This window comes from Oreochromis aureus, linkage group 8 (genome assembly GCF_013358895.1).
Source record: "Oreochromis aureus strain Israel breed Guangdong linkage group 8, ZZ_aureus, whole genome shotgun sequence".
NCBI classification, from domain to species: domain Eukaryota; kingdom Metazoa; phylum Chordata; class Actinopteri; order Cichliformes; family Cichlidae; genus Oreochromis; species Oreochromis aureus.
The window spans coordinates 12,593,900-12,607,858 of record NC_052949.1 but is presented as its reverse complement, the minus strand read 5'-3'; the positions used below and the strand labels follow the sequence as shown (position 1 = coordinate 12,607,858).

The 13,959-nt window shown below is 38.1% G+C and overlaps 1 long non-coding RNA gene across 1 annotated transcript in view; it reads left to right on the top strand.

Annotated features, from left to right (window-relative positions):
• LOC120441389 overlaps window positions 1-13,959 on the top strand; it is a 62,859-nt gene that overhangs the window by 19,819 nt on the left and 29,081 nt on the right. Inside the window, exon 7 of the long non-coding RNA XR_005614044.1 lies at window positions 8,797-8,846. This is a non-coding gene — a long non-coding RNA (uncharacterized LOC120441389). The remainder of the gene's footprint in view (window positions 1-8,796; window positions 8,847-13,959) is intronic.

Sequence of the window (13,959 nt, the reverse complement as noted above, 5' to 3'; positions counted from 1 at the left end):
CAGAACAGGTGTACCTAACAAAGTCGCTATTTTTGTCAGTCCCTTAATGTCAGAAATTTTGAAATTTTAGCCCAAACTATTGTCATCCCCTAATTCTGAGTAGCATTGCTAGCTGAACTTAACCAAACAGTGACTGAAAAACATACGCCGAATACAGCAGTCCTAAATGATGTATATAATGTCATTGGTTGGTGGACTACTAATTTAAAGCCTTGTACCACCGTCTAAAAATCTTCTCATCTTCAAAGAGAAAGCATGTTGCCCCTACCAGAGAAACTAAACAGCAAATTCTAGTGCAACCAACCATTCAGAAAGACAGAACGACACCCAGCTACCACTAACAGCAAGCACACCCTTAATTATGCTTAAGTTTAATCCTTAGTAGTATTATTATAAACTAGTCATATACTTTATAGTTCACCACATGTGCAGTTGGGATAAACAAGGCAAAATAGATATCTAAATTGGTGGCATTTCCTCTCTGGCTTAATTTTTCATACCTGGAGTGAATGACCTGTGATTTATGAAACCACCACATCTCCAGACTTTTGCGGGAGTTTATACTTTTTAAATATGACACATGGGTAAATCTGATAAATAAAGCAACAACAAGAGGTTCTAACCAGCCATCAGTACAGTGTGCAATTAGCTGGAAGTAAGAATGTGTGTGTGAAACAGACAGCAGACTATCCAGCTGATAATGTAACCAAAATGTGTTACATATCGTTAAAGATTACAGGAAGTCAAACAATTCTTTGTTCTTCAAAAATGAATGTCCACATTGGCTATAAAGTGTTAAGACTCATTTGTTTTGATTAAGAGGCTTTTGGGAATACGTTCATCAGATTTATTTGAAATGTATGGTACAAATCTCATGTCTAAGTGTCAGCCAGTTGGGATGGATTCAACCTGGATGCATGTTTAAAGAAACACACATTACATGTGTAAGACATTTGAAATAAATTATTATTTAGTGGATGAAAGATTTTAAATAAATGTCATGTCAGCAATTCTTCTTTACTGAAAAAATGCCTCAGATAAAATACCTTTAAAAGAAATCAGATATATCTATATTTCACTGCCTCTCAGGCTGGTGCCTTTATAATGGTCGGTTTCATCACATAAAAAGTCCCACATTATACACTAATATTGTCTCCCAAAGCAAAGGTTTGTAGCGTCAGACATAACATCAATTCACTTTAGATTTATTTGAGCATCAAAAGCTTAAATCCAATGGTGTGGACAGCTGAAAAATGATAAGAACTAAAGTATTCTCAAAGTGAATATTGTATTTTAATGCTTTTCAGGGTTTTTATTTTGGTATAACAGGTCAGTAGACTAGAGCTATCCCACTCCTGTGTCGTTTTTTACAGTGTTTAAGCAAAAGCTGCAATAAAAACTGAATTAGTATTTGTGAGCATAGGATGGGATGTATGTCATCAATTTTAACAAAAAAACATCTTTTCAGATAAAAAATATACAAACCTTTGAAGATGTGTCACAGCTGTGGAATATTCTCCTCAGGTTGTTACTTTTGACAGTATGGTTACATGGGTTACTAAACAATAGATCCCAGTTCTTTTATTGTTAACCAGTGAATATATTTCAGGTGAGATGCGGCGATAAACCGGCAACTCGCTGTGTTTGTGTGCCTCTCTGGATGCTCTCACTGTCAGTGTTTTCTTTGCTCATCATTCAGTGACATCCAAAAACATTGATGGTTAATTATTTCAGAGCAGGCTTTCTGCATAGCTCCTGTATCCCCGGGTTAATTCAGAAGCATCCCCTTATCTTCCCCAGGGTATAGAGTTTGCATTTTAAGTGAGGCGCAGCACAGACACTCAGCAGCATTTTAACTTCCTAAGTTGAAGTGCGGCTGGGGTTAAGTGGTCCCTGTGCTCACAGCACCTATCTCAGCCCAAACATGACAGCTGGGGACTTGACTGTTGCTATGGAAATCCCTCCCTCCTCCTCCCCCCTGCCCGTCCACCCCTCAGTGTGCGTGAAAATGTCCCAGACTGCTCATTTGAGACCATACAAGTCCTCCTCCTTTTCCCAGTGTTAACAAGTCAACTTTTCTGTTGTTCTGCCCTGTTTCAAACGGGGTTTATTGCAAATGGAAAATGGCTCGGGGTGCACTCGGGTGCTTAACAGTGCTCAGCTCGGCTTTGCAACTGGAAAATTTCCTAGAATGGGCTCCTATAAGCTGGCTAGAGATGGAGTATGAGAAATTGTTTGCTTCACAGTCTCGCAATATCATTTTTAAACAACTAAAAAGTGCAATGCAAATAAATGTTGTGCTTAAAAGGTATCGATGAAGTGATATTTCCTAAGATTGTTAGTAATAAACATCAGTATAAGATCAATTGACAGGAAACAGAAGAACAACAAGCAGTATGACGTTAACCTACTGTGCCTGAAGAATATTTTCTTTAATAGTTTCTTTAAACAATGTGTTGCCAAACTGAAGATTGAAAAATGGTCATATGTTACTTATCAAGTGATCATTACTGAATTCAAAATTGTTTTCAGTTATTTTACACTAGATATTATAAGTACATTATTTAAGCAAGTTGCTTTGCATTTCAACCCTGTAGAGAATTCTCTAACAGATGCATATATAGTTTATGCATAAATAGAGGCAATAATTATGCATAAATAAGCATGCACATCTGTATAGTTTTACTAATTTTTATACTTTTTAATGGCTCTTATTCCTGCTGCATACACTTATGGCTGGACCTATCACATTTTGGATCAGTCAACATCTTTTGTGCTGAAAAAGTAGCTGAACTTTGGTACGATCCAGTGAGGCTAAGGAAAAGACTCATAATAAAAATAATAATAATAATAATGATAAAGGAGTAATAATTATAAAAAGAGGGTGACAGATTTTGAGGGTTTTGGTAGTGCACAGGATAGCAAAGCTAAAAAAAACAAACCCCCTCCAATAAAACGTCACTTCAGCCATTTAAAAAATTGTATGCATTCGTCAAACATCTCTATCTAATGTGATGTCATGCTAAACTTTCTTTTAGAGTAAAGAGGAGCTGCGAGTTAACACAAGTCACAAAAAAAAAGTTTTTAAAACTTATGGTGTAAACAATGTTTATTCCTCAACAAGCTGCGTGGAAAAAAATCGCCAGGAGGAGCTTCATACAGCCACCATAAATAATTATCTGCTATACATTTCATCACTCCCACTCCTTTCCTGTCTCAATCAATCCTCAGCCGAGGAGCCTTGCATGCTGCTGTAAAATGACTAGAAGCTGATGGATACAGTCCCCAGCAGAGCACGTGACCTGTCTCCATTGGCGCCTTTGGCACCACATTTAATCTAAATGTAGTCCTTGACAACAGGAGGATTCTCACTTGCAGTTAGAAATGTTTTATGTATGCTTTCTTTGTAGTGGTGTTTAAGCTCAAAATGGACAGATTGCACCATCTGTTTTTCTATCTCTTTTTAATTTAAGCATTGTAAAAGGAAGAACAAAAATAAATCCATTCATGCTTCTTCCACTCTTATGGTTGCAGTAAAAGGTGTGAAAGTTGTTAGCTTTTAGGATGCAGGTGGGAGCTGGCTATTCTCTTGCCAGCTCTTCTCCACTCAGCTTCTTTCTCCAGGGCAAAGCACTAGCCCTGCTGAGAGCACACATGAGTGGTCCACGGAAGGGCCGAGATCCCGACAGCTCTAACCCCCCGCCGACATCTCATCCGTCTTGCAGTGTGTTGGCACTGTGAAGGGTAAACTGGGCTGATCTGTGGGACAGGCGGGGAGGGCACAGGAGAGCAGCCTTCCCACTGGAGCTCTAGACCAGCACATTCAGATTAGAGGAAATTTGTTCCACAATATTGTGGCCTCCTGCCTTCCAAGGCTGGGCCCGCACAGAAGGCAGAGGCAGAGATTTGGGCGGTGGCCAAGCCTTTTCGTCGGGCTCCTCGTTCACGCCACATGTGCAGAGCTCGACTCCCCACTGATCCTTCTAGCTTTATAGCCTCCCTGCCTGATGGAACAAATGCTACATTGCAGAAAATAAACTTATCTCATTTGGATGACAACACATTCCCCCAGGTTATAATGTTGCACCATTTTGAAAAAGGCAGACAGGGTCAATTGTACATTTCCAGCTCAACCAGGGAGTCTTTTGCTTTGAAATGCCTGTCTCACCACATGCCTGACAGTGAATTTGGAACGATTTGCCTTATTGACTCCCTTGGTGCTTAGTGTGTTGTATTCCCTTTTGAATGTTATACGTGTTTTTACAGAAATTTCACATGGACATGCATCCTCTTTTTGTAAAGAAAAGAAGGAGGAAGGTATGTTTAAGCACATTACACCAGGCAGTCTTTTTTCTTCTTCTTTCTTTTTTCCAGAGAAGGACACACGGGATGATTGATGACCTTTCTAGATTATCCCCCAATACAAAAGCCATCATTGAACAGCAGGGCTGCCATTGTGTGTGGGATGTCTCCCATTGATTTAAGTAGTATATTTTCATGATCTATAAAGAGGCCAGCTGGAGAGAAAATTGTTTGCTCTCAAACGTTTAGTATCTATAAGGCATCATACTCGTGATTAGAAGATGATTATCTCTCTTTGAACTCCTTTACACTTTTTTCCCCAGAAAAACGGCGCTTCAGTTACAGCTTTGTGCATAGTAAATTAATTATAACCAACAAAAATTAGAAGGCCAGATAGTCCAAAATACAAAATAAACAAGCTATTTTTATTTGTTTTAAGGTATGTTGCTTAGATCATCTTCTCACTAACATAATGGAGAGAAATGGGATTTAATTTGTAGCACTTTGCACATTTACCCAGCCCATCTATTTTGAAATATGGCTATGTAACAATAATTTATCTTACCAAATAAGTTTCGAGGCAATATGATTACTACTATGATTCATACTGGTCATACTGGATGAAGTCTCATGAAGCACAGCCCAGTGATTGGCTGATACCTGATGCTTGCTGTTTGCATACCCCATCCATTGTTTCGTTAGCATCAAGCTACTTAAAGACTTAATTTAACTTAGGAACAGATGAAACTGAGAAATACAGTTTGCAGTGAACATTTGCATATCAGTGATAACATTTTGCACTGCTGTGGACACTGCAGAGTTGCTCAGAGTAAGTATTTCCCTTTTATGCTGATTAAAAACTATAACAAGGATGACTTGCATTTGCTCTCGCAAATTAGTTGTGTGTATGTTATTTGAACTAAGTCAATACTCCAAACTTTGGCAAACATTTGTGATGCTGCAGAGTTCATCATAATGCATAATATTGTAATAAGACCAAATGTAATGTCTGAGGGTGTTTTATAAATGTACAAGTATATACTAAATTAATAATAAAAAAAACATATAGGAAGATGTTGTTTAGGTTTAAATGATGCGTTGATAATTAGAATTTCATTAAAAGTATTCTTTATAGTTTCCTCACAACGTGATTTTCCTTAAATCTCCCCATATTTTAAGGAAATAAAAATATACTATATAGGCAGCGTGAACATGAAATATATTTATGTTATGCACCTGATCCTGTGATAATGATTTGCTAATGAGGATCAGCTGCCTCTTTCACTACATGGATTCACTAATCAAGATCAGCTGACTCACTGTGAGAGTTATAAAACCTCCATGATGCATCACGCAGCACACATGGCTGTGCTGCAAAGGTCAAAGGCATGTAAGTTCAAAGGTAAACAAAAGAAGTCAGATTAAATAATCTTTAAAAGAGCATTAAAGATATAGTAAATCTAAGAGAAAGCTCCAAGCATAAATAAACAACCCCCAAACCACTGTTGCAAAGACAGAATACTTTCCCTTTGAAACCATATGGTTGTATTTGGCTAATAAGATGGGAAGCATAAACAGTGTTAACTGAAGGTTGCGTTTGAACCCCTGACTCCTCTCCATTGAGTTTGACTGTCCGATGTAAAAAAAATCCTTAAAAAATGGAAAATGTGCTGGTAATTTTCTGCCACTGATTTCTCTATCTGAATGGCATTTCCACTCTTATCCTGTTTGTTTATCACCAACAGTTTCAGCAGCAGATAGTTACTTGCTAAACTAAAAGCCTTTCCACCACCTGTTTTAGCTGTGCTACTCAAGTAATAGTTTTCTGGGCAGATTTTGCTCTCTTGGCAAACAGAACTGCACTGTGGAAGTAAAACCAACCAAAATGTTGATTGTTCTGTAGTCACTACACTATGCAATCTGTATTTACTTTATAATGATAAGCTAAAGTGAAGAACTAACTATACTGTGTTTGACTATACGGTTACTTAAAACCCACTACAAGCATGAATAGGATTTAGTTTCAAAGATACTCTTTGTGTATAGTATCAAAATATATCAAATGATATTATTGCTTCACACACTGAAATTGCTGTTGCCTACTGACTGGGAAAAAACTAATTTCCAGTTGCTATGTGCACTAAGGGCTGAAGGGTCTCAAAGAAGGTGTTTTCCAAAAAACATTTTTAACTGGACGTTTTCTGGCCAATCAGCTGCTAATTTGACCGAACAAGTATAGCCTGCACAGTTGATTGTGTGGTGGCATTATACTGTGATGTCTCTTAATCCTCAGATGAGTGCAGACAGCTGTGCTGTGTCAAAGTCAGTTTCCAAACTGGCTTGCAGTGGGCACACAAACAGTCAGCACCAATGTTTAATTTTGGCCTTTCATCACATTACATCAAGGACAGCTGCTAGTCAAGGACAGCTGTTTGTCCAGTGAAAAGCATCAAGCTGCCATGTCAATATAAGAGCTGGTGTGTCAACATCATCTTTCACAGGATTTTCAATCACTTAAACCGAATTTTTGTTTTTGGTGGACAAGAATAGACTATCAGCCTCAGAGGGGGTTTCTATGATAAACACTTCTTATGAAATAGAAATGCAACTAAACTGGAATGAAATGATTAAAATCCTCAATCAGAAGTCAAAACCCAGCCATTCGTTGTTTAAATCTTTTCTCCTGATGTCTTGAGCCAGTCCCATTCATTCCTCTAATAGACCTCTTCTGTCCACAGTGGACCTATTAAGCACAGATTTGTTTTCATCTCCCTGACATGCAAAGAGAGGCGTGCACTCCCCACACAAAAGAGCCCAGAAGAGCCATGAAACAAAATGTGACTAAAAAGACTGGATGATATCATTATATACAAATTAATTCTCTCTTGAGTCATTGGTGCCCCATCTTTTGGCTAAGAATTGGAGTGCCTTAATTGCTTTCACTTAGCCCTGTGCTTCCCAGCAATCAAGTTGCTTCCATTTAATTCAAGTGCCACAAGATGGGGAGAAAGTGGCCGCTTCCCGTCCCCGGAGCATAATAGACGGTGGAGAGTGAGGATACACCCACAAAATTGGAAAACACTGGGATATAGATTAACAGAAATGAACACCATTAGCCTGGCAATGAGGAAATCATTTTCCCCCTCAGGTGTTTTGAAAGACAGAGACAGGCTGTGAATTGGGTGACAACTCTGGTTGATCAAGTTCCTTTTAGCTGACCCTTGTGAGTATTCAAGAGCTGGGGGATTCGAAGCAATGTTAAATTTCAATTTACAGCTTTGAGAAAAGTCAAAAGGCAATGATATTTGTCAAAACAAGTCCAGATTGAATAAAAATGTAGATAAACCCACATTTAGACATACGAAACTTTTATGAAGGATTATTACTTAGCTGAATCTCTGTGTTCATGGGGTGAAAGGCGTTTGACATTTGCATTTACTTAGAAAAAGGAGGGTTAAAATAATAAAATAATGTGTAAAATCACCACAGCCATCAGTGCTAATGTTAGGAAGGTTAGCTCATTAGTTTCAACTAGAACCCATCTATGGAGAGTCCATTCACTTGTGAGTATTTCCACTGTACCAAAAATGGGCTCACAAGATTACCTTCAATTAGCTGAAGAAAAGGGCCAGTTTTTTTTAATCTAAAAGGTACTGCTAGATCTTCGACCATGCACTCAATGATCAAGCAAACATTTTCAACTGAGTACAACAGAATATCCTGGCATGTTGGCACTCTTCCCAAACACTAGGGCATCATTTCTTGTATGTCTCCCAAAGTTTACATCACAGTTGTTTATGGATTATTTACTGTGGTTCGAAATGTTTAGAAATTTTCCAATTTCCCTTAAATGCCTATCTTGGTGTCTTTAGCTATTATTAAGTGAAAAAAATGGATCCAGAACAAAATCTTAAATATTTTAAATATGTGTCTTAAATCTCTGGTGATTTTTTAAAATGATTTTAGTTGGCTCTCCCGGGCTTCTTTATGCAATAACAGGCACTTCTGAGATGTCAGTCGTACACATTTTCCAATAATAACACAACAGACATCTGCAGACATGAGACTGTTCACTGATCTTGATCAGCAAGGGCTGTTCTCGCACTTCTGCGTCTCACAAAATGGAAGTGAATGACAGGTGGATGATACCAAATCCATCATCTGCGAGAGCTTGCATTTTATTTTTAGCTGTAGCGACTGATGAATGTGTTTAGCTGGATTTTATTTTTCCTTTGTGCAAAGCTTTGCCAGTAGACTTCGGGAAAGTTGACAGGATTTGTGGTGAACCAACTGCATGTTTCTTTTCAGCCTGTCCAAGTCCACCAAACTCCTCTTCCTCCTTACTTCAGGTTAATCAGGTGTAATTTAAAATCCAAAATTCCTGACAGTACATTTTCTGATGGTATTGCCTGTATGTTCTGCATGGCTGTTTGGATCAAAGACTGGTTATCTCTTCTATTGAGCTGTTCTAACCTCTGTCCACTCTCATTACAGGAAGGCAGTGGTGAATTTCCTAAGCAATCAGGACTAACGCTTCCTGGCAGGTATAGACTACCACACTCTAACAAGTAAAAATGCAAAGCCAAGTAGAATATTAAATAAGAGTGATATCAGTAGTGACATCGCTGTATATGCATACAATAGGGGAGTGAATGCACCACAATTCTAAAATGTCCATGAACATCTGGTCCACATTGCTTAAAATTCAACTAATGAAATCAATATAGTTTTCATGACCACTGTATTTCTCTCAGCCCAATCGAGTTTACACTTACAGATTATTAAAATGTCCTTCTTACAGTGTGCATCTGCATATCTATCAAACACATATCTGGCAGTTATTATGCTTTGCCATTTTTTTTTTAACATTTATTAATTGCCACTGTGTATAGTACTTTGTATAGTGTGGTGGGGTCTGCTATTTCCATGCTGATTCAAAAGGCTTTCCCATGCACAAAGACTTCAATGAATGATACATTCATGTACTGGACAAAATAAGGAAAACACTAATTAGTGCATGTGTGCTTTACATGTAACTTGAGCACACGCATATGCCCTATAATCATGTCACTCTTAAGTGCAAAATAGCTGGCGCCAAGCGTTTTGAGGAGGAAACGTATAAGTACAGTGCAAGTACGGCTACAGCCATTTGTAAAGAAGATATCTCGTTTTCATCATGAAAATGTGTATCCTGCATTTATGTAATAATAAAGCTGAGTACAGCTCTGACACTCAGCCTTTCTGCTAATGGCAATAAAAAAGTCCTTGGGAGCAAACAGCATTTCCCCTTTAGTTACCACAAGAGAGAACTGTTCAACACTTCAACAAGAAACCTCGAAGCATTTCTGCTCAAATCAAGCTCTTTTAGCCTAGATTTGAATTTTCTTTGAACAATCTCAAAGCAAATAAACATTTTTACATTCATCTTTAAAACTGACATTTTATTTTTTTTATTTTCTTTTATCATTGTTTTTTGATCTGTACCTTGACACAGAGCAGTGTTTGTAATCGGTGTTTCTAGAGACTTTAAGGTGATTTAATTAAATTAAATTAAATTTTATTTATATGATCACAACAGCAGTCGCCTTAAAGCTTTATATTGTAAGGTAGAGGTAAAGACCCTACGGTAATGCAAGTTTGTGGAGGCTACAATGTTATAAGCCTGACTGCTCATCTTTATCTTTGCTAAAAATTTAAGCTCAGGGCCTGTCTGCTGGGCTGGGATCAGCATGCACTCAGATTTAACATCAATTTGAGTTCGTGGCTAGTTTTGTGTTAGCATACTGTTAGTGGATGTTGTGATGTGCAGTGGACACAACCTACATTTCACCATGGCACTCTTGTCCTTTCATGCAACAAAAACAAAAGTAATGTCCTTATCTCCACTCCCCAAAAGCTGTAGACCACTCCACCGTTTCCCTCCTCCCAGCACACAAACTAAAATCAGGTGATAGCAGCAAATGCACAGAAAGAAAAAAAACATGCTTCTTTCATTTTCCTCTTTTGCTTTTTCCCAGCATGCAGGTAACTGAAGATCCCTTGTAACACTTTAATGATTTAAACACTTGAAACTGTACTGTAATTAGTGAATTTAGCACAGTAACACATTGCATTAACAGGTTACTAAAAAATATAATGTGGTTGCAGTAACACATTATTTTGGCGCATGTTACACCCAACACTGGTCACAGGTTTTAAAATCAAGCATGCAGCCATGCATGCAAATGCATGCAAATGTATGCATTTATGAAATATCAGGTCCTCCTAAATGGCCGTTTAAATTTTTTTTTTTTTTTTCATATATTGGGTTTTTAGCTTCAGTTTGGTTCAGTTTAAGAACTAAAGCTTCCAATGTTTTCAAAAAGTTCATGGTTTGGAAAGGTCATGGAAAATAGTTGCTTCACAATATTAACAGTGTAAGAAACAAACATAAGGGCTTCTGTTTATACACATGCAAACAGGTAATGTCCAGTTGTGCTACCCAGCTCTCCATACAAGCTGGTGGTTTAATAAGAGTCTCACAGCAACATCTGTTGATAAAGCCTCCCTGTCTATGGCAGTTATTATAAAGAAAGTGTCACAAAAGTGTTAGTAGGCCTGTATTCCTGTGTTTTTCACTTGGTGAAAGACAAAAAACAAGGAGGTTTTTGAGGCATGTGGTGCTCCATGTGTCTGGTTCTTATACATTCACAGCTTCTGCCTAACAATGACAAATAAAAGTCTTGTTCTGAACTACAGATGTTGACGACTCATACAGGACTGAACTCTTTAGCATTCTAATTTTTCTAAACTCTGATATTTAACATTTTGTAGGTATAAGACTAAGAAAATACACCAAAGCAATGTGTTTGCTGTTGTGAGTAAACTGTAATTCTGATAGAAATAAAGAAGAAAATCAGGTGAGGCAAGTTAAAAGTGTCAGGTTTAAAGTTTAAAAGCATGACCATGATCATTCTTGCACAACAACCAGATGTTTTATATTAATGCCATGACACTGACCACCTAACCTCAACAAAATATTACTCCAGAGTACTTGTACTTAGTTGACATCAACCCTTTTCTTGCATGCACCCCTGTTAAAAAAAAGAAGAAGAAAAAAAGCTAGCAACATGAATCTAGGTTATGCGTGGTATTCTGGGTACGCTGTTTTTTTTTCTTGTGCTGGGGTGAGGTGCGAGGTGAGGGTAGATGTAAGGGTTTTGATGCTGAGACGCACCAGCTGTGTTTATAGATTCCCACTGCACCTGCTGGGGTTACAGAGCAAGTGCACTGAGGGATTAAGCACTGGGGCACTGGGAGAAGTAGAACAAGAAACAACATATTCATAGTAAGGGAGAATGTCAACACTTCTCTGGTGGGTGTCCTTACTTAAGCTATTCATTGTTGTTGGTTGCTATGTAGGTTTCAGACTAATCTGTGCTTCTTCTTTTTCTTTTAGCTCTTAATCAAATATGCCCAGCTGAACAGGAAATGTGCCAATTTGCTAAGACAAAAACATATTTAAAAAAAAAGATAGATCTAAGAAGACGAACGCTGTCGGACATTAACATTTAGCATCTGTAGACATTTACATTTTGCTGGAGTGTGCTAGTTCTTGATTACAATGTTGACATTTTACTTTGAATTAACCTGATTAATGTCATTGAGCATAAAAGCCCATAGCTCAGCATTTCTCATGATCACAGGAGATGGATTAAGAAAGAAGGCTTTCAAATTGAATATACCTCTCCCTGCTCAGCCTGCTAATTGTGCCATTTACCACTACTTGAGTCACTGACCGATGCTACTTAGTCAAACTAATGATGATGCACACTCCAAGCCATCCCTTGATAATTTAACGAAAGCTCCGCATCTTTTTTAGCAGCTGTTTTTTTTTTGTCTTTTGTGAAGTAACCAGTCTACACAAAAACATATCGAGCTGTGGTTGCTTTGTATTTTTATATAATTTGTGGCATTTTTAGATGGGAAATTACTTTTCTTTTCAAAATCCATTTCATGTCACTGGTTATTGATTATGCAAAGTAAGAACTGTTAACACAAAAATTGAGTCAGGTGAGGATGTTTATTGACTGCACAGCAATATCTCCAAAATCCTTTACTTTTCAAGAGTTACATTTCTTTTTAGAAGATTGTCTTAATAATTAATTGTTCTTATTTCTTTTCATCGACAAGTTTTACGTGTCTAAACCAAACAAACATAATATCAGATATTAACCAGAAAGGTGATTAATCTGAAAAGACCCATATTTCTTCAGACAACGTACACACATTTAAATATATTAAGTGGCCTTTCCCGATTTATTTGACCTGTTACAATTTTAGAGTATATATTGTAGCAAGTCTTCAACATTTCTGCCACATTCCAGTACAGAAGTTTACCCCTGGGCAGACATGCTGTCTGCACTTGCAGGTTTTATTTACGCTTTATGGATATGTAAAAATGTGGGCTCCATCCAGATTGGGTGAAGAAAATTCCGCTGTAATGCTTTTCCCTTTCTGGCCTGATTGACTCTGATATCACCAGTGCTTCTAAAATGAAATACCCATGTGTCTCTAAACACACAGCATTTGTTCTGAGGCAGAGTGGCACTACAGAGAGGAGCAGAGCTCCTCTCCTCCAGCAGCACTGAGCCTGACCGAGCCAGGGAATAAGTAAATGAATAAATAGGCTGATGTTGAATTTTCCCCTCACTTGCCTCCACTGACACAAATAGGATCTACAGTAATTTATAATGCTGTTAGAGAGGCGGCTCTCTCTCTAACCGAGGTGTCTGTCACCTCGTGTGCAGAAGGCCTCTCAGTGCCAGAGAGGAGGACCTGCAGCACCCTGACATCCTGCTTTACTATTCCACACACACACGGCCCAAAGGCTAAGTGACATCAAGCCTCATTATTGTCATCACATGCCACATTTGTAACTGGTTAGTGAGCAAATTGTGATAAAATAGGCTGATGCCCCTTCTGAGTGTGTCTGACTGAACAGGCTGGACTTTCCATAATGTTTAGAACCAAATGGTAGAGCAGAAAAAGAGGATGTGGGGTTTTTTGTGCAGCAAAAATACTGGTTTTTCTCCCATCTATTGCACCATTTAAGTAACAGAATGATCCATCAATAATGTGATGTTTTCGTTCTGTCTGGAACTGGGGTTAATATGCAAGCATTACTTTTATAATCCAAGAATGACCAAAAATTGCATTTAGCTGTGCAGGTACTCTGTTGCTTGAATTCTAAATCACCAGCTGGTGTGCAACGAGTAATACAAACCCATTTTTTCTCATGCATAACATTCTAAGTGTGACATCTCTATGGTATCTCTGGTGAGCCACTGTACACATTCATATGCGAGTGTCTCAGTTGCACTGTCTTTCTTTTTTATATATTATTTTAATCCACATGCAGGAATAATGAGGAGGAAAATCTCTTGCTTGCATCAACCCCAAATTGGTGAAATGAAAATCTGTCTTAAACAAAGGGAGAGACCCCCATGGTGTCTGGGTCTACAATTTCTGTCACATATATTCCTTGGAGGTTTCATGTGACAAAACACAGAAAGTTGCTTTGTCCCTCCTCTTGTCACGTTACACCCCTTACCCATAGGTTTTTTTTTCCCCCTTCTTGTTGTCTAGCTGTCTTTGCTGTCAGCCCATAGCCTGGCA